The following is a 20917-nucleotide window of genomic DNA, read 5'->3' as shown; positions in this document are numbered from 1 at the left end:
AAGGCCTTATTCTCCCTTTGGGGTTCACCAACACTGCACTGGCTCCTTCTAGTTATCCTGTCAGAACCAACATTCCTGACATGACCTTTTGAAGTGGAAATTTCTGGTTTCTTTGGAGACTCAGTTGTGTCATGTGATGTTTTTCTGGAAACTGTCTTAGGAGATGAGGTTTTTGCAGAAGCATACACGTGGGAGGATGTTTTGCTAAAAACAGATATGTGGTGTTTTTCTGGAGGCAGCCTAAAGACATGCAATGTTTTTTTGAGAAAACAGATGATGTTTAGAAAGAATAGAAATATAGCCTAACAGACAGTGAACTCTGCTTGATGATGTTGGTACTCCTTGCCATTCTTTACTGGTCATTGGTGGGAATTGCTGACGTTGGTCTTAGCTAACTTCGCTGGGTGGTATTAGTATGACTTACCATTCTTTGTCAGTTATCGTTTGTTGTGATTTCATAGGGAAAAATATACCAAAAAACTTCTGCTAGTGTTCTGGTGGCTTCTTGCTACGACTTTGAATTCAGGCTGATTGACAGAGCCTTGTGGTTTCTTCTGGATCAACCTGCCATTACTGACTCATGAGTGTTGTTTGTGAGACCTGCCATTGCTGATTCGTGAATGGTATTTGTAAGTGGATCAAGCTGTTGCTAATAAACAGAATTGCTGATATTCTGACAACATAGATTTACTCCAAAGAAATATAAACAGGTTCACATCCGTCATTGCTCTATTAACCTTTCCTTAACACTACTTCTGGTGGGTGGTAGGCTGAAAGAGACATTAAAACATTTAAAAACCCTTATTAAAAGTATATTTTTAAAAATATAAGCTTACCACCTAACTGGCCCAAGTCTGCATTTTCTTGTGCTTTACCCCTCTTAATCCCCAGACATTGGGGATTTTATACTCTTTGCTCCCCAGACTTTGGTTCATGATCTAACGTTGACTTAAATATGCAAGGAACTAATATATAATATCGTAACCCAAGTTACAATGCTCTAGCCCCAAACTCCCAGACAAACCAAGAGTTAATGTGGTTTTTCTCAAATTCATAAGATCTCCAAGATTTGGTCAAGGTCCTCTGGGCTTATTACCAGTAAAAATAATGAGGGAAAAGCAAAACCTTGAAACCTAGTAGAGTGTAGAGCAACTGTAGTAATATATAGGTCATGGGTCAAAGAAAGCCAAAGGGAAATAGAGGCTTAACACTGTAGAATCTTAATGCTATCACTTTCTACAGATATTGTAAAATCTGTGTATGACTTCTTGTCAGGGTGTTTTAGGAACTGTCATTCATTCCTCATATATTCAGGAAATATTTCTCAAGTGCCCTTGTACAGTGCTAAAATTTATTTTTTAAATATTTCTTTAAGAAACTTAGTATTTTAAGACATCTAAATGTTTTGGAGAAACTAAATTTGAACAGCGAATTACACAAGCAGATGTATGCTGTGGTTACTCTTCACATTATAGAATGAGCTAATCCTGGGTTCTCATTCACGTTCTGACATATTATACCTGTCCCTTGAGCTCTCTCAGGCTTCAATTCCCTCTTCTGGAAGTGGAAAATTTGGACGCTAAACTCTTTAACATTGTGTGGCTTAAATGAAATAACAAATGTAAAGAACTTGTACTAATTACTTTTCCTGTTTCTGCGATAAAACTCCCTGGAAAAGGCAAGAAGGGAGAGGCAGGGTTTATTCTACTCATGATCCAAGGAAATCGGGTAAGTCATTCTGCTCATATTGCATGTACTCTGAGAGAGCAGAGAACACGGATAGCTGGTGATCAATGAATTTTCTTCTTTCTATGAAACTCAGAGTCCAAGTTATTTGCCTTAGGGTGGGTCTTCTCACCTCAATTAACAGAATCAGTATTATCCCAGATAGATAGGATCAGAAGCTTGTGTCCTAGATAAGTTTAGATCTTGTCAAGTTAAAACTATGTATTAAGCATCTCAACCCTGTCCCTCATCAACCTAACAACACCCTAAGTCATAACCTGCCACTCATGTCCCCATAGATTACTGGGTGTTTCATAATACAAATGCATTTGTTTCAACTTTAAACACCCCTATAGTTTTTAAAAATGCTCACATTGTTTAAAAGTCCAAAGACCAAGACTCATGCAAGGCTTAAGGCAATACCTTAATTTTGAACCCCTTTATATCAAAAAAAAGTCACATATATCTAGCCTATAATAGTACTTACTAAACATCCCCCTTCCAAATGGGAAGACTTAAAGCAAAGCAAAAAGTGATGAGGTCAAAGTAAGACCAAATCCAGAAAGAAAAATAACTAATTCTGCAGTTCCATGTCTAGAGGTTGGTGATAGAATCTAGGTTCCAAATGACTTATAGGTAACCCAACTCCACCAGTTCTGCCAGCTCTTCCTCTCCTTCTTCTCCCTCCTCCTCCTCCTCTACCCCACTCCTCCTCTTCCTCCTCCTCCTTTTCTATCTCCTCCTCCTTCTTCTTCCTCTCCTCTCTTCTTCCCTTTCCCTCCCTTCTTTCTTTCCTCCCACTCCCTCCCTCCTTCTCCTTCTCTTCCTTCTCTTTCTCTCTTCCTCTTTCTCTGGAACAAATTCAGCAGTCATCTATGGTCCTTCCGTCTCTAATATGCTAAGGTCTCCACTGAAATAGACTTGATCTTCATAGCTTCACCTAACAGTCTGTCTCCCAAGAATTCTGGGAGGCAAGAATTCTGACCCAATCATACATTATATTCAACCTTACTCAAGTTCTCAGAGCATAGTCAGGATGCAGCCAGATTCATTGCCAGAGCATCACGTCAATGGCCCTATCCCAATCCCTGATAGAGTCCTCACTATCTTCTGAAACTTTAAGATCTGAACTTCCATTGTCCATAGTCCTCTCAGCCCTTTGTTATCCAAGGTCTCACCAGAATGACCCATTCAGCTCTGATCACAGGATTCAAGGACTCTTTTACATGTTCTACCCACAAACCTGTTTGAGAGGCTGAAGAACCAGATAGCCAGGTGGGTTTCAGCAGTGGCCCCACTTTTTGGTATTAATTTTCTAAATGAGCTATTTTTTTACTATTACTGTGATTAAAATACCTTTTTTGAAGTAAAGGAGAAAGGGTTTATTTAGACTAACAATTAAAGCATAGTGTCTATCATGGTAAGGAGATCCCAGAAGCAAGAACTTGAAGCAGGTGATCACCTCTTCAGTCAAAAGGTAGAGCAAGTTGAGTCAATGAGCTCATCTTCCTTTCTACTTTTTATGTAACCCAGGATCTGTGCCTTTGGAACAGGGCCACACACTTTTAGTATGGGTCTTCCTACCCACCCCAAATTACATAATTAACTAATATCTCATAGGCATAGTCAAAGGCTAACCTAATCAAATAATCCCTTGCAAAAACGACCAGAAGATTATTTCTTAGATGATTCTAGATCCTGCCAAGTTAATTACTGGTATTAGCTATCACAGTATTTTTAGAGTGTTACATACATATTCTACATATTTATAATTGTATTTATAAGAGGAGTTTTGAACTGAAGTAACCCTTGCTACTAAAAAGCAGGAGTGCAATAGAAGTGATATGCAGTAATAGTTATTTATTTCACTTCATAGCAATAAAAAATGTAAAGTTTGGTGAAAGAGAGAAAAGAGAATTAGGAAATCAACATGTATGATGAATGTTTTGGGATTATCTTTGCTCTCTAAGTAACTATGATTAATCATTACAAAAAAGGAAAAATGGTTAGAATACGGCTTTACAAATGTGATAATATAAATTGTTTAAGGATGCCATTTGGCTGAAGATTAATTCAGTGGGGTTGGATGGAACCTGAGATTCTGAATCTCTTATAGGTTCCTATTGATGGTGATATTACTGGTCTCCAGATCACTTTTGGAATAGAAAAGGGATAGGTATAATTATAACTACATATGTATGTAATGTATATATTTATACATATTGTTACTATGTTGTTATAATATTAATATGTATGCACAATGTTCTACAGACAGATGAACACATGTATTATATGTTTACATACAAATATTCCCTCATATTAGCAATAAAATAAACTGATGACTATTTCTATGGTTCTTCACCAACATATATACATACATACATACATACATACATACATACATACATACATTTGTAGATTGCTATCCTCTGTGCAAAATTGTTAGCATCTTCATGAGAGCTGCTATAATTACTTGCAAAAGACCTTCACAATTGGGCCTGTTGACTGTTGGTGTTTCTGTATGGTACAGTATGGGACAGGTCATTGGACCCTCATCTGATCTCAATCTTCTTTCCCTTCTGCAGTTAGCTATCTGTGGTTCTACCCTGATTGTACATGGCCTTTTGGTCTTGGAAGGTAGAGTTCATAGAGCAGGAGAGATTAACTAAAGAGGAGACTCCATCTTTGCAGCTATGAGGAAGTCATCATGTATGCCAGGGTGAGACTTTCTGACAGTGCATGCTCCTATAAATAAGCCTTCACCTATACTGTGTAAGTAATCCCAATAAACAAGCTGTTTCTTCAAGCTGGATTAAAGTGAGACTGTACTTCGGTTGTTAGCCCCCTATGAGAAGAAGATATTTGTTTACACTGCCCCAGGGAAAGTCTCCACAGCAGTGGAGTGGATGAGTTCCTTCTTCTGCCTTTAGTTTCTTTATTTTAGAAAATGAAAAGACTAAGCAAGATTTCTATGCTTGCTTCCAGCGTTCACTTCCAATGTGATAATTTTTTTTCTAGGAGGAAAGAGAGAAATAAATACAGTTACCATTGCATGGAATTTAAAAGATACAAAGAAAGTTATTTTTGATCCTCAGGTACTTTGTTTACCTCACCCTCAGGAAAATCCTCATGGAGACTGATGCTCTGGAATCATTTGAGATAGAGGAAATGTAAGATTTTTTTTTAACCACCAAAATACAAATGTCAATGAAGAGATTCCACACAGACACTATTTAGAAAAACAGCATTAAAGACCTTCGTGTGGAGGAATTCCATTCAGGTCAATGTCATAAACAAAGGTTGCAACACACAGTTTCATAGCTTTGGTAAGTCCCAGGAAATGTCAGGTTCTGGGGAGAAGGCAAGGCTCCCCAAAGAACTTTTAAAGGCATTGAGGAGAGAAAAGTCACCTTGGCAAATATTCAATCTTCTAGCAGCTCTCGAGCCAGCAAAAACCCTGGGATGTGCACGATTCTGCAACATGAGCTGTGTATGCAAATTGCTGCCATTTCCTTCTGACAAGTTGGTATTATTTATGAGTTTACCAACTACAGCTAACCTTTTACCCTGTCATATTTCTGTGCACTTGCAGGGCCAATCCAGCTTGCGTAGCATCTTTCCTGCAAAGGCTAACATGAAACTGGAGCTCTGAAAGCATTGTCTCTGATAGAAATGCAATCGCTAAGCCAAGAGGTTGCCCTGATGGAAAGAGTCAGTTTCTCAAACACACGTACCATTCCTATTGTGCTGGTTCCAAACAAACTTGGGCTTTCTTTTCAGACACTGTTTAATTAAATGCATCTATAAAAAGAATAATGCCTTGGATATTTAGACTAGTATTTTTTAAGCAGAGGTGGAAAGAAGATAAAAAGTACCTGAGACCCAGCCCAGAGTGTCTGCACAATCCTTTCCTTTAGTTCTCCTAATAATGCTAGCACTGACCTAGGCTTTGGTCAGTCCGATGCATAGGACACTGCTACAGAGAGACGATTTACCCACCTATTTCAGAGCTTATGTTAAGATCAACAGTCCCGCTGTTACACTGAGCAATCATTACGAAAGCAAAGAATTGGGTTTTCTTTTCCTCTACCATACAACTAATGGTAGAAATTTATTCCAAGATTTAGACGAGTGCTTCTCTAAACACCTTGAATTATACCCATGCTTGAGAATCGAGTCATTTAAAAAGCCTAATGATAAATGGTACTAAATGAGACATTGGCTAAATTAAGCATATCTATACATGTGCACATAATTACACCGAATGTGCATGTGTAATTTGCCTGCAACCGTATCTCCATCTATACCTGAAATCCCAGGTGTCTTTAAAGGACAGCTTTGTGATGTCATCCCATTAATAGAGACTTGTTGCCATGGAGACATCTAATTCCTCCTCTGAATAACATTTAGTTCTGACAATTGAAGCTACAAAACTTCAATTAAGCTGTGGACTCATTTCCTTCGAGTACTTACAAATTTGAAAGCTATCAAGTTCCAAGAATCACCATTTTTCCTGAAGAGGCATTTAATCTCAGATATATTGCACTGAAGTATATGTACATAAGTCAATATATTTTCAGTTCTTTTATTTCCTATATCTTATATCACAAAATTATATAATGCTGAATCTCATCAACTCGAGAGCAACTAAGAAAAATCCATCGCTTTATGTTTATCATGATTATAAGTTTCAAACAGACGGCTCTAGTATGATTAAAAAATAGGAGTTAGAGGGCTTCGTGGATATAGACAAGTGACCTTCAAATTCAATAATGTCTCGGGAAGATTTCAAAAGCAATAGGATGACCCACCACCCACCAACAAAATTAAAGTCCCCTTTCACTCTGGCCCCACTAAGACAAAGCACACATGATATTCTCTGGCTAAGAGTATGCTAAACACTCTACTAATGGTTGTTTGGGCTGTAGCTGAAGCATGTAGAGACTAAAATCTGGAGTCTGTGAAAGAGCAAGCATGGAAGGGCAGAGCAGATAATCTAAATAATGAAGGAAAGTATTTCTGGGTTTTGCCCAATATATAATGCTTACCCCCAAACCAAGGAGCTTTCACAAAATAAACATCCTTTTTTTTAATGTCTCCAGACGTTGTGTAGGTCTTGTTGCCTAAAAAGATGAGGAGAATGGAATTGATAGACTTGGATCACTTTAGAAGTCTCAAGAATTCTATAATACTAATCATTCAGTGTTTTCCTACAACTGAGAAAGCAAGGCAAGACTGTGTTCATGAACAAAACAAATTTGAAATTTCCCTTCTCTGCTCAATGACCAAAGCTGTTATTATTTTAGCAAGGCAAATAAATTCAAATAAGTCAAACCAGAGTTCTGGTCCCATCACGTTAATAAACAAATTTCATGAAATGTATCATCAATCATTAACCTACTTTTTAAAAGTTTCAACTGCATTTCTGCCTAAAAGTCAATGCAGTATTAATGTTATTAAGATCTTAGTTTCTGATGATGACAAATTTCCCCCTAATAATGAAATTTCTCGGGCAATGCACTTGTCATATAGGTAGGCCTTGATCTCTAATCTCCCATACACCTAGTTTCTTAGTCCAAAAATTGTACTAATAAAAGGCTTATTCAACAAGTGCTTTCTCTGTGCCAGCCAATGTAATGCTTTTAAGTACTAACTCTTTGAGTTATATTCATACACAATGAGAAAGAAACTGTTATAGCTCCCATTTTGCTGATGGGATAGTATAATACACCACAGGAACAAAGAACTTGCCTATCATCACATAAGCAGTAAGTGGTTGGGCTGGTGATTTGAGGTCAGGCAGTCAGAATTAAAAGCTCTCTGTCCCCCAACCCACTCACAAAACATTCAACCTAAAATGTATCCTGGCTACAAGAAATGGAGAGATTGTGGATGGAGCAGAGATGGAGCGGGAGGTGGGAGCGACCACTAACCTGCCCAACTTGAGATTCATCCCACGTTCAAGCACTAATCTCTGATATTATTAATGATACTCTGCTATCCTTACAGATAGGAGCCTAGCATGGCTGACCTCTGACAGGTTCCTCCTGTCAGCTAACTCAGACAGAGACATATACCCACAAGCATACAGTAGATGGAGCTTGTAGACTCTTGTGGAAGAATCAGAGAATGATTGCAACCCCTAAAAGGATAGGTTCTCCACAGGAAGACCAACAGAATCAACTAACCTGGACCTGGGGCCTCAGAGACTGAACCACCAACCAAAGAATATACACGGTTTGAACCTAGGCCTCCCCACCAACATGTAGCAGATGTGCAGCTTGGTCTTCATGTGAGTCCCAAACAACTGGAGCGGGGGCTATCCCAAAAGCAGTTGCCTGTATGAGGGATATGTTCTTCTAGCTGGGCTGCCTTGTCTGTCCTCAGTGGGCGAGAAAGTGACTAGCCTCACAGAGACTCGAACTGCCAGAGTAGGGGGATACCTAGGAGACTCCCACCTGCTCAGAGGAGAAGGGGAGGGGATAGAGCAAGGATTGTGGGAAGGGGGACCAGGAGGAGGGAGTGAGCAGGATATAAGGTGAGTAAGTAAAAATTTTTTTAAAAGAAAGTTCTCTGTCCCTCTGCATTTCATTGCCCTGTCTGCAAAGTGGGGGCTGTGTGAGTTTCTTCTTCATTGAGTGTGAGGATTACTCGAAAAGTTAATACTTAAAAGCATCACATTGACTGGCACACAGGAAACACTTGTTGAATAAGCTTTTATATTAGCACAATTTTCAAATGAAGAAACTGGGTGTATGGGAGATTAGAGATCAAGGCCACCAGTAGGCACTAAACTGAGTTCCTGAAATCGTAACATTTTCCAAGTAAGAAGCTAGTTGGACCTGTGTGTTATTCACCTATTGTTTTACCACAAACAGCATGTGTCTCCGTAAATGGATAAATGAAACTGAATAAAATCAAGGTTTTGCTCACTGACCTACACTCTGTGGCTTTAGACTTTGCTCCTGGAGAAAAGCACTTTTCTAATTTGCACAGATACCAAGGGGGCTACGGAGACCCTGCTCCAACCCCACAGGCCTGTAAATTGAGATTTTGTTCACCATCCTTTTCAATTTGTTACAACAACCATCTAATTATACAACCATTTAATGAGTGTCATTATGCACTGTAGTCAATGTCCCCTATTCTTCCTGATATATAGTCAGTCATTAGTGCTATTGAAAAACTCTGATTCTGGGGCACCATTCCAAACCAAATACAGAATAATGATCTCTGTGCCTGTGGCTTAAAGGAGCTAGAACAGTTCACAGCATCCAATGCTGTTGAGTCATCAAAAGCACGTTATTAAACCTGTGAGCTAAGGAGCATTTAGCGAGCTGAACTTTGACACACTGTGACATTCTGTGCCTTCATCCTGTATAGTTAGTTCCCTCAGTCATACTTCTTTGCTAAGTACTATATCTTAAAGCAGCCACTGGACGAAGTTGGGACACCTGAGTTCAAACACTGGCTTCACAACTTGACTCTCTTTTTTGACCTTGAATGCTAGTCAGTTGAGTTCTCAGGGCATTTACTTTTCGTCTGAGTAGTATGGACAGTGGGGAGAAAAAAAGGCTAGCCTCTGGCTCCATGGGGATGTTGTGAAAATAAATGAGTTACAGGGCTATAGCATCACTTTAAGCTCTTAGGAATGAAAGCGTTTAAAGAGACATAAGGTTTCAATAGCTACGCTTTAATTTTTTTTTCAGCCTTGCAAGTGAAAGAAAAAGGTTTCCACCTCGGTAAGTTTTGAAGAATATGGTCCCACTGCTTCATTTTCCTCATTGGAAGCTCTACCTCTTCTAAATATTCACAAAGTATATTGTAATTCCCACTGTTGACTTGAGAAAATTAATAAGGATCTTCCATATCCTCAGGCAACAATGAAAAAGAGTTGCGCCCTGCATGGGGCGAATTACCTGCTACCAATTGGGTATCACACAATGCATGCCCCTACAGTGACTGTGAAAAATAACTCTAATGAAACAAAGAAAGTGACACGTTGTATAAAAAAAGAAGTTGCTAAGATAAAGTCCTCAGCTAGAACATTGATCTAACAACAGAGTCTAAAAGTCCAGAGATAGAAAACCCCCAGCATTTTCTCTCAGAAAAACTAAAGCGGCGTTTTGCCAGCATCGGAGATATTCTCCCTTAAAGTCAAGGCAATTCTGAAAAAGAATCACAAATAACCGGCCGGGTGCCCTCCCCTGCTTCCCTGCTTCCAAATGAAGAGCCCCTGACAGGTTTTATAGATAAGTACTATGTAGCCTGTCACTTTGTCTTGCTTAAGAAGGCACCATAATCCATGGCGCTCATAGAAACCCTTCCGTGGCTTCGATCCCACTCTAACATTCAGGAGAAAAGTTGACAGCCATAGATTAAAGGAAAACACTACATCGAAGAGATACTTGTAATAGGTAGCTCCAACTAAAGATGTATTTTGGCAAGAATTAACTGGGAAGACACATTGGCATACTGACATGTATTTCTAAGCTAGGGGATAAAGCTAACATCTTTGTCTAGGTCTCATTGAAGCCCACGTTTACTTATAGGCTTTGGCGTTGTTCATTTACTCATTCAATAAATATTCATCGGGCCATGTAATGGAAATCCCAGGTGGTCCCCTATCTGTTCTGCACTCCTTCCCTGCTTTGGATAGCAAGCAGCTAACCAAAGCTAACCTGGATTTCCTTTCTGAGAGTAGAAAAAGCTGTGGTGACATAAGTCCCTGGGCATGGAAATGAATGGAAGTGATAGAGGACCAATTCAGCATTACTTGTTTCAAATGAAACCCTTAATCTAGAATCTGCTGCCTTCAAATGGTCTGTTGAAAACGGCAAAGTTGAGGTGGACTGCCTGTCAGGGACTTTCATGCGAGCCAGAACTAAACATCTATGTTTTGGACTATCTTTGGTCCTTCAGCTTAGCCTGTTCCTTCACGAGTTGGTGTGCCTGTAGATATTACACCTGCAAAATGTGATGCTGATTGTACTTAACGAAATACACTAGGTGTATGACCCCCCCACAGAACATATATCCTGATGTCTACTCTACTCTTTTATCTGGGAACCACAACTGTCATGATACATGCCTACTACAGTCAATTAAAATGAAACATGACAGTAAACAGCACACAGTAGTGAACTAAGATCCGGACTATTGACATGTAGTCCTAATGTTCCATTCTTGTTCACCCCTTCAAAACCACATTCTTGAATAAACTATATGACTTATGTAAAAAGGCCATCCAGAGACTGCCCCACCTAGGGATCCATCCCATATACAGACACCAAACCCAGATACTATTGCTGATGCCAAGAAGTGCATGCTGACAGGAACCTGATAGAGCTGTCTCTTGAGAGGCTTTGCCAGAGCCTGACAAATACAGATGTGCATGCCAACCATTGAACTGAGAACAGTGTCCCAGTGGAGGAGTTAGAGAAGGAACTGAAGGAGCTGAAAGGGATTGGCAACCTGTAGAAAGAACAACAACAACAACCAACCAGACCCCCACAGAGCTCCCAGGGACTAAATCACCAACCAAAGAGTACACCTGAAGGGACCCATGGCTCCAGCCACATATGTAGCAGAGGACGACCTTGTTGAACATCAATGGGAGGAGAGGCCTTTGATCCTGGGAAGGCTTGATGCCCCAGTATAGGGAAATGCCAGGGCAGGGAGCCAGGAGAGGGTGGATAGGGGAGCACCCTCATAGAAGCAGGGGGAGGAAGGATGAGATAGGGGTTTTCTAGAGTGAAAACCAAAAAAGGGTTTGTAAATAAATGTATGTAAATAAATAAATGTGTATAAATAAATAAAACATCCAATAGACAAAGAAATTTCATCTTTATGAATCAGAAGTGACATAAATAACTCCCCATTAGGATTGTGATTAAAATTAAAAGAAGTGGCCGTGTAAAGGTTAGAAACTGGGGCTTGCAAACTTGATCAACATTCAGTCATTATACTATAAATCTTCTGTCTAAATTCCATGGAGATAAACAAAAACAAAATATACAAACATCAACTTATCTACACCATGTTATAGGAGGCACATACCTCTGACCTTCCTATTTATTTGAATTTTTTAGTTCCTTGAGAATTTTGTACAGTGTATTATGTAACAAAATCAAATCTCAAAAATAAGATTCAAGTCTTAATAAGAAGCTGAACTAGACATTGTTCAAGATACCTGATTCCAAAGTTCATCCTACTGTATCAGACACATCATAACCGTTGCCAGTAACCATTGTTCAGCTACTAGTCCAATAAAAACAGTTCAGGTAAACCCTTGGGTGAGAAATTCCCAGCTCTGGATTCCAACAAATAAACTATTACCCTTTCTCAAGTTCTCATGGGCATTTTCACATTGATGCTGAGATTCAGCAAACTCTGTATTATAATTCTTTCAGCTCTAGTAGTATCCAAAACTACAATTTGAACACTTAAAAAAGAATATATTTCTGCCCAGGACTTAATAAGCTGCCTGTTAAGTACCCAGTTACTCTATGGACAATTATCCCAAGTAATTTTGGTGTGAATAAATGAATGTACATTGAAGCTGAAGCATAGAAATACCTACCAAGGTGGCTATTTGTTAGACTAAGGTATTCTGTTTCAAAAATAAATGAAAAGCAATGAAATACTTAGTAAAAATCCATCAAGCATAAGAACTTAATATACAATAGGCCCATATGGGAAATAAGCATTTTCCAAGAGTTATACGTCAATTGCTTTGACCTCAAAGACATAATGAAATGTTATAGATCACTTGTAAGAGTCCAGTTCCCAGAAGCTATTTTCAGCCTCAGTTGAAACTGAAATATTGGACAATTATGTTAGAACAATCACACTCATACACACACATACACACAAACATTGAAAAGAAAATCAAAAAGAAAGCAATATTTTGTTGTTTGGTTAAACTAAGTTTAATTAACAGAAAAAGTAAGTATTGACTTCTAAAGACCCTAAACATATTTACTGTGCATTTTCAGTGAGTTTAGAAGTTCATGGCATATATTCCTCATTCTCTGTAATTCCACATCACAGCTTCCAGCTTTCGCTTCTCTATGATGAAGCTATTGCCAGCAATGCTTTGCCCAGAATAGTCTGGATTAGCCCCTTTTTCTCTCAAGTGGAATAAAGAAAGAGAGGAAAGATCTTTCTAAGATAAATGAGAAAGAACTGGAAAGGAAACAAACAAACAAAAACTCTGTGAAAGGAAAGGAAAAGAAAGGAAGTGTCTGGTGTGAAATTTACTGACCTATATTTAAGAAAATGAAGTGATGGGGCCAAAAACTTTATAAAGCTTTGTATCTAAAAACAACAAAGCAGCACAAAACTAGTGACCCAATATTCTCCCATATCAAACCAGTAAGAAAAATCTATCATTATGAAAAACAGAAAACAAGGACAGACAACAAAGGAGGGATGGCAGAGAATATCCAATTCACATAAATAGGCTGATTGCAGCCTGATGTAACTTTAAATTCAGAGACACTAAACTGATATTCTCCATGTTTATGGAAAGCAGAACACAGAGGGACAGGGAAAGATGGCTTATTTGGAGGATTTTGTTGTTGTGGGGTTTGGGTTTTTTGTTTGTATTGTTTTGTTTTAATTTCCTGGAATTATAAAGTGTAAATTCTATAAAATGATCCAAGGGCTATCATGGCTAACTAAGTAGTTGATATAGAAAATGCAAAACTAGGAAGGAAACTCGGTGACTATTAAATAGGCATAAATTTAGTTCATAAATTAACAAATTCCAGAAGAATCTCAGGAACTACCTGTCCATATGTAACAGAGTCTAAGTGATGTTTACTGGTAAAAAAAAGAGTGAGAATTTTTTCCCAAATCGTGGATATAGTCTACTCAAACTTCCCTTTCCATCAGCGTAACTCCTACTCCTCAACCTCTCCCATCCTCCCCGTCTGATCACTAAACAAATTGGCTATCAGCACCAAGGACAGCAGCCCTCGGTTTCACAGGGATTTCTGCTAACACTTAGGTCTATTGATTGAACTCAGACCTCAATCTCCCAAAGCATTCCTCCCAACCATAAACCCTACTTTTCCTATTCAGAGTATGATCATTTCCATAGACAGAAAGCATGCCATTCCATAAGTTAATAACTAACAAAACCTGAGGGTTGAAAATGACAAGAACTGTAAAACACCGTTTTTGTCTTCAACCCAAACTCCTCTTTGTAAAGATGAGAGAAAACACACACACACACACAGAGGTCAGAGGTCACACAAACTTCCTCTCAACAGACAAGATTATGGACCTAGTGGAGCTTGAGTCTAGATATTATGGAAATGATAGCTATTTTGTGTCCTTAAAATTTTTTTAGACTTTTTTTTGTGCCTGGGTTGTATTAAACAATCCTTGGAGCTTATCTATGAATGTGCCAGTTTTAACATACAACATAATAAACAAAAACAAAGCCAAGATAAAAAATAAATTTTAATTCTTGACTCTAATATGCTGACTTTGCCACTGTTCTATTGCTGTGAAGAGATGCCATGACCAAAGCAACTCATAAAATAAAACATTTAATTGGGAGCTTGCTTATACTTTCAGAGGATGAGTCCATGATCATTGTGGTGAGAAGCAGACAAGTATAACACTGGAGCAGTAGCTGAGAGCTTTCCATCTTGATCCACAGGCAGACAGAGAAAGACACTGCAACTGGCTTGGGACTTTGACACTTCAAAGCCCATCCAGAATGACAAACTCCTCCCATAAGGCCACATCTACTGCAACAAGGCCATACCTCCTAATCCTTTCCAAATAGTTTCACCAACGTAGGTCCAAGTGTTCAAACATATGAGCCTAGGAGGCTTTTCTCATTCAAACCACCAAACATGCTCCCATTTCTTTCTTTTTTTTTTATTTAATTCATCTTTTTTTTCTTTATTAACTTGAGTCTTTCTTATTTACATTTCGATTGTTATTCTCTTTCCCAGTTTCCGGACCAACATCCCCTTACCCTCCCTCCCCTTCTGTATGGTTGTTCCCCTCCCCATCCTCCCCCCATTACCACCCTCCCCCCAACAATCACGTTCACTGGGGGTTCAGTCTTACATGCTCCCATTTCTTAATGACAATTTGACAACATAAAAGTATTAAAGAAACATGACCAGCAGATAATATCGCCTGATAGTTTTCAAAAGTAAAGTGGAAATTGGTCCTTATATGTCATGTATTACCGGAAGTGTCCCTAGATTCAAATCTACTAAAAATGTATTTAACAAGTGTATGTTTGTATTCCATTCAAGAATTACTCAGAAACCAGCCTCTTGAGGACTAATCTTCATGTTCCTCCTTTTCACTTTCATAAGAACCCATGCCTATCCATGAAAATATATTATTCATCACAGTGCACCAAAACTATTATTCCAAGCTCGGTGTTCTGGTACTTTTTGTAATCCCAGCTATTCAAGAGAGCAAGTCAAGAATTAAAAGATGATGCAGTAAAAATTAAAAGGAACATTTTCTATCAGTTCCCGCAAGCCGGATCAGCTCACTCCAGCTACTACTCTCTGTGTGGTCTCCTAGGCAGTAGTTACCACACCTGGCACACACACACACACACACACACACACACACACACACACACACACACACACACACGCCTGCTCTGTGGGCCCTCGAGTGTTCTCACTCCACTCAGACAACAGAACCAGATCCGCATGCTCCAACTGTCTCTCAACCATTTCTTTCATACACTGTCCTCTTTAGCCTGGTAAATCAAAGTTCCAGAAACTTGTAACTTAACAATTAGATTTACATGTTAAATTCCCAATCCACAATTCATCCACACAATAAATTCACTGCCATTTAATGAAGATATAAACTGCCCACCTAGACAAGATAAAATTGATCTAGATCATCTAAATCTGAACCATCCTCCTCCGTATATTCATCTTCATCTCTTTCCTTCCTCCTTTCTCCTCCCTCAACATTTTCCCCGCCTACCTTTCCTTCTCATCCAATGATAGGCTTCATCTTCTCCTGGGCCTGCCTTGCTGCATAATGACATCGTCCTACATGTACTTAAATGTGTATATGCATACAAGTATCATGGTGTATGTGTGGCAGTCAGGGGACATATTATAAGGCTCAGTTCTCTCCCACACCACATGAGTCTTGGGGATTGAACTCAGGTTGTCAGGCTTGTCAACAAAAGTTTTTAGCTGCTGAGCCATCTTACCTGCCCTAAAAATATTTTTAAAGCGTCCATTCTTTAGTTCTACAAACAACTTGAGAGAGGAGACAAAGATGTTCCCGCTCATTTGTTCTGAATGCTTTCTAAATGTGCTGAAATAAAACCACAGTACTATACTCTAAATATGTATCCGTAGTTAAAATAAATGTCAGTGAAGTGTTCAACCATGTATGAGACATTTATATCATTACCAATCAAGGATCTGGGTTCATGACAGAAAGGGGGAGTGAAAAATTATGAAAACGCAGAGGTCAGAGAGGACCAGACTGAAACAGTGTCTTCTTGTCATCATAAACTCAGATAAGCATGCTGTTGCCTGCATGAGATCAAGTCAATCAGCACTCTAACATGAGCATGGTGGGAGCATCCTCGTAAACTCCCACCTCTAAATGAGGAGCTATATTCACTTGATGTCTTCTGTTGTTAGGAATGTCAGTCTCATTTAAGGGTATACAGCCCCTGTAAGTTGGCCATGAGCCAATGAATGGCCCTACAACCCATGAGAGTATCAGTAGTACATTGGACTTGAAGAAAAAGGAGGAGGAGGAGGAAGAGGAGGGGAGGAGGAGGAGGAGAACAACAAGAACGAGAAGAAGAACAAAAAGAAGAAGAACAACAGGAAGGAGGAGAAAAAGGCATGAAGTCAGGATGCAATGGAGACGTAGGGGTGTATCTGGAAGGAGTTAAGAGGAAAGGGGATGAATACAATCAGTACAATATAAGAAATTCTCAAAGTATTGTTAAAAATATTGCTTGCTGGCTGAGACAGATGCAGATACTTGCACCCAACCATTGGACTGAATTGGGGACTCCTATGGTTGAGTTGGGGGAAGGATTGAAGAAACTGAAGTGGAGAGTGACCCCCCCATGGGAAGACCAGCAGTGTCAACTAACCCAGACCCCAGGGAGCTCCGGGAGACTAAGGCACCAAGCAGAAGCATAGATGAACAGGTCCTAGGCCTCTGGCACATAAATAGCAGAGATCTGCCTGGTCTGGCCTCAGTGGGACAAGATGCGCTTGAGATACTTGAGGCCCCAGGGAAGGGAGAAGCCTGGTGGTAGGGAGCACCCTCTCAGAGACAAGGAGGAGGAATGGGATGAGGAACTATGGGAGGGGGATCAAGAGGGGGGCAACAACTGAAATGTAAATAAATTAAATAATTTTAAAAATATTATTGCTTATCTTTACAAAGATGTTTGAAGTCAAATTAAACAAGAGAAGGATACTATATTATAAGAGAGCAAAAAACAATTGTAAACCTTAGTTTTATAACTTAGTTCTGTTCTTCATGAAAGACCCAACAGACGTTAAATAAATGCAACTGAAAATGCATATCACGGTGACAATAACATATTCTCCCAAGAGCTGCTTTAAAGGTAAGTGATAATAGGGGTTGGGAAGATGATTCGGTCTGTAAAATGGTTACCACCAAAGCATGGAAACCTGAGTTAGGATCTCTGGCAGCCATGTCAAAAGCCAGGCCGGGGGGCATATGAAGAGAATCATGATATTGGGGAGGCAGAGACAGCCTGATCCCAGGAACTTGCTGCTCATTCAGCCTAGCCTGACTGTTGAGCTCCAATTACAGCAAACACTCCAGAAAATAAGACAGAGACCCAATTGAGGAAGACATCCTGGCAGTGAGCTAACACTAAACACTAAGAGCGGTTGACAGTCATTAATGATCAGAAGTCATGGAAGAAGCACCCATTGCTGACATTTTCAAAAGATGTCTCAAACTGCAATGGAAGGGAAAAATTGGGAGAATGTGAAATGGTGGAATACTAAGATGGGAAGAAACAGCTCATAGCTGCTTAAATATTCTCTACCCAGAATGCTTAGCACAGTGTCTGACTCTTAACTGGTGCCTAATAAATGTGTCTAATTGATACATTGATAGAAAAGAGAATTAACACACCACGGGGAGGAAGATTCATAATTTCTATCATATTCATGACTCCTCCGCATCTCCACCTCATCTGCATCCTGTTTCATTAAAACGGGAGCCAATTTTGAAAGGGATGTATGGAGATAAAATGAGAAAAATGTAGTCACAAAGCGTAGTCACTTTATATTACTTGCATGTGACAGGACTGACATAGTCTTGTACGTTAATTGTGGTGTCTTCTTTTTCATATGTGCATATAATTTATGTTTCTAGGGACACAATTTGACTAACAATCTGTTCAAGTCCATGACATAAAGACTATAGCAGTATTATGACTCTTTTCTCTTACACTCAACCAATGCACACTCGCATATTTCTAGCTCAATCTGTGTGTATCAAACCTCATTTTAAAAAGAAATAACTGTAACACATTATGAAAAATGCATTGACGGTTAAGATGCTCTATCCCTTTTACAAGATCTCCCACCTAGGGCTTCAAAAGGTTTTTTTTTCTTTCATTTCACAGTTTAGATTGGTTGATGACTTAGGATTCTCCAGGCTGCTTCTCACAGCCAAGTACATGCACACAGTTCCTCTCTTTCTTGTCCAATCTATTATAATTCCAATGGACCTTCAAAGGCCTTTGTGTCTTCCCAGGGACTCAGTGCATCTAATTTCCTCCTGACCCCTCATTTCCTGGCATCCATGTTAGAACAGGTGTGAACAGATTCAGACAGGTCCATGGAGCCCATGGTTCATTGCTGGCACAGAATAAGGCTTATCTTCCTGCAGCAGATAACTCCAACGTTTTCCAGGATGCCAACTTCCAATTAGTGTCATCTTTTACTCCATGTCCTAGGGCAAAAGTTCAGCTTACAGAGAGTAGACATCTGAGAGAGGCACACTAATGCCAGAAACAGAAGCATGTCAGCTTCCTTCCCATCATCAAGGAAGGCTAGTCTGTCAGCCGAAGACACGGTCACTGCTGTTCAGCGCGAGGTCAGTCCCTTGTTCGTAAACAGGGATGCTAATTTACTTTCCAACAATGAAACCAAATGTGCCTCCAGATGTTGAGCTTGGAAGCAATTGTGATTGCCCACAGATAAGACTTAGAAATTGTCCTTGAGCGAAGAATGTCCATGTAAATGGACAAATCCTTTTGGGCTCAAAGCGGACTTTTAATAATGAAGACTTTGTAACAAATAAACTTGTATATAGCAAATGTCCTACAAATACTGGGCTGTATCTCACATAAAATATGAAAGCGAAAGGCGGAGACAATCTTCATAGCCTAGGCTAGCACATAAGTCAATGCCATCCATTAACACCGTTGATTGGTTCAATCCAATTACAAATATCTTAAAGACTGTTGCATCAAGTTAATCATTGTTATTTTGTTGTTCCTGGTTGTTATGGAATTCTAGATTGTTCGGTACTTTGCCTTAATGAATGTTACAAACAAGGTTACCTGTGTGTACCGAGAGCCTGCATAAAGGCCTCTCTAAAATACCAGTCTTAGGCACATAGAGACCATGACTTCAATAGTAAGCTTAAGCCAGGAACACAGCATCCCAGCATATACAACAGCACCGTGGGGTTTTGTTGCTGTTGTTGTGGTTAGTGTTGGTCTGCTGTTGTTGTTGTTATCATTGTCGTTGTTGTTGTCATTGTCGTTGTTGCCATTGTCATTGTCATTGTTGTTTTTCAGTGAGATTTCTGGCCAGAATTGTCTACTCTCTCTAGAGTAACTTTCTCTACTAATTTGCTACTAATGCTTTCAATCTTTCTCCTCTTTTCACATTCAAAGACAATATTTTATTTTGCCATTCCACGCATTATTATTGCCACTGAATCCAAAATGTTAACAATTAGAACATTCAGGAAAATTAATAGATAGTTTTAAAAATAGACGTGTGTTGAAAATTTTAAAATATACAGTTCTTTTGTAAACACATCAGTATCTTTTGCAAAGCTGATAAATATATATGGTAGTGTTTAAATAAACTCTGAGATAATCTAATTTCATGTTTTATTTTATACCAGGTATTTGACGCCTGACTTGCCAGCAATAAATCCTCATTTGGTGGTAAGCTCTGAGCTACTGATTTAAGGATTAGGTCTATATCTACCGATCCCCTTATGGAACAATATAGCTTGGTGTGAGTCTTTGCTCATTCTATCGTTCATATATAGTTTTAACTATATAATCCCACAGGCCACAGCTATGAATCAGAAATACACTTCTCCATTCTCCCCAATCTTTTCATGTTATAGCAAGGCCATGCCATCATCTTGATTTACTTTCCACAGTGCAAGAAGAAAAAAAGAATGGATACTAACGGCCTACTCTCACACAAAGTCTAATTCTACATACAGACTCATGCCAACTGTTACATTTTGGTGGTCTCCTCCTCCTTACATGCATCTAACATCTCTGAATATTATCTACAAGAGATGAGGCAAAGCAAGAGTCTTGTTTGTGTGGAGACCAAATGTACTCTGGGCTTTGGAACGAGATACACCTGATTGCATCTTCCTCCCTACTGAGCGTGCTGCTGCAATGAGATCTTAGATCCATCATTTAAATACTGCCTGCCTCTGAAGATTAGATAATATAAGGCAAATTAGGACATTAAGGAAAATATTTGGGATATATAATCCCTCAATATTAGATCTAGTCTAGTAGAAGTATTTCCTGCAGCCCGAATGTTACTAGTAATAATTTCTGAAAATTGCGACAGCAATTTCCTGCTTGCTTTCCCAGGACTTTGCTATCATTAGACTGTTTTACTTCTTTTTGTTCTGGACAGACTTTTGTGTGTTCCTAGCCAAATAGCAGATTGTGAGAAGGACTTCTTATGATTGAAGACAAGATACAAAAGCAAGCACAAGTCTTCCTGGCTCTGAGCATGGTGCTTTTGGAACCCAGGCATTCCATTGCAAAGAACAGTGGGACACGTGTCCCTGCCACATTTATATGACATAGCCACAAACAGCAAGTACCAAGTGCATGAATCAACAAGCCTTCAATAGCCGCAACTGCCACCTTTGAACTACCTGATCTAGC

Source organism: Rattus rattus, chromosome 7 (assembly GCF_011064425.1).
Source record: "Rattus rattus isolate New Zealand chromosome 7, Rrattus_CSIRO_v1, whole genome shotgun sequence".
Lineage (NCBI taxonomy): Eukaryota > Metazoa > Chordata > Mammalia > Rodentia > Muridae > Rattus > Rattus rattus.
The sequence above is the reverse complement of the archived record's forward strand: the minus strand, read 5'-3'. Positions refer to the sequence as shown.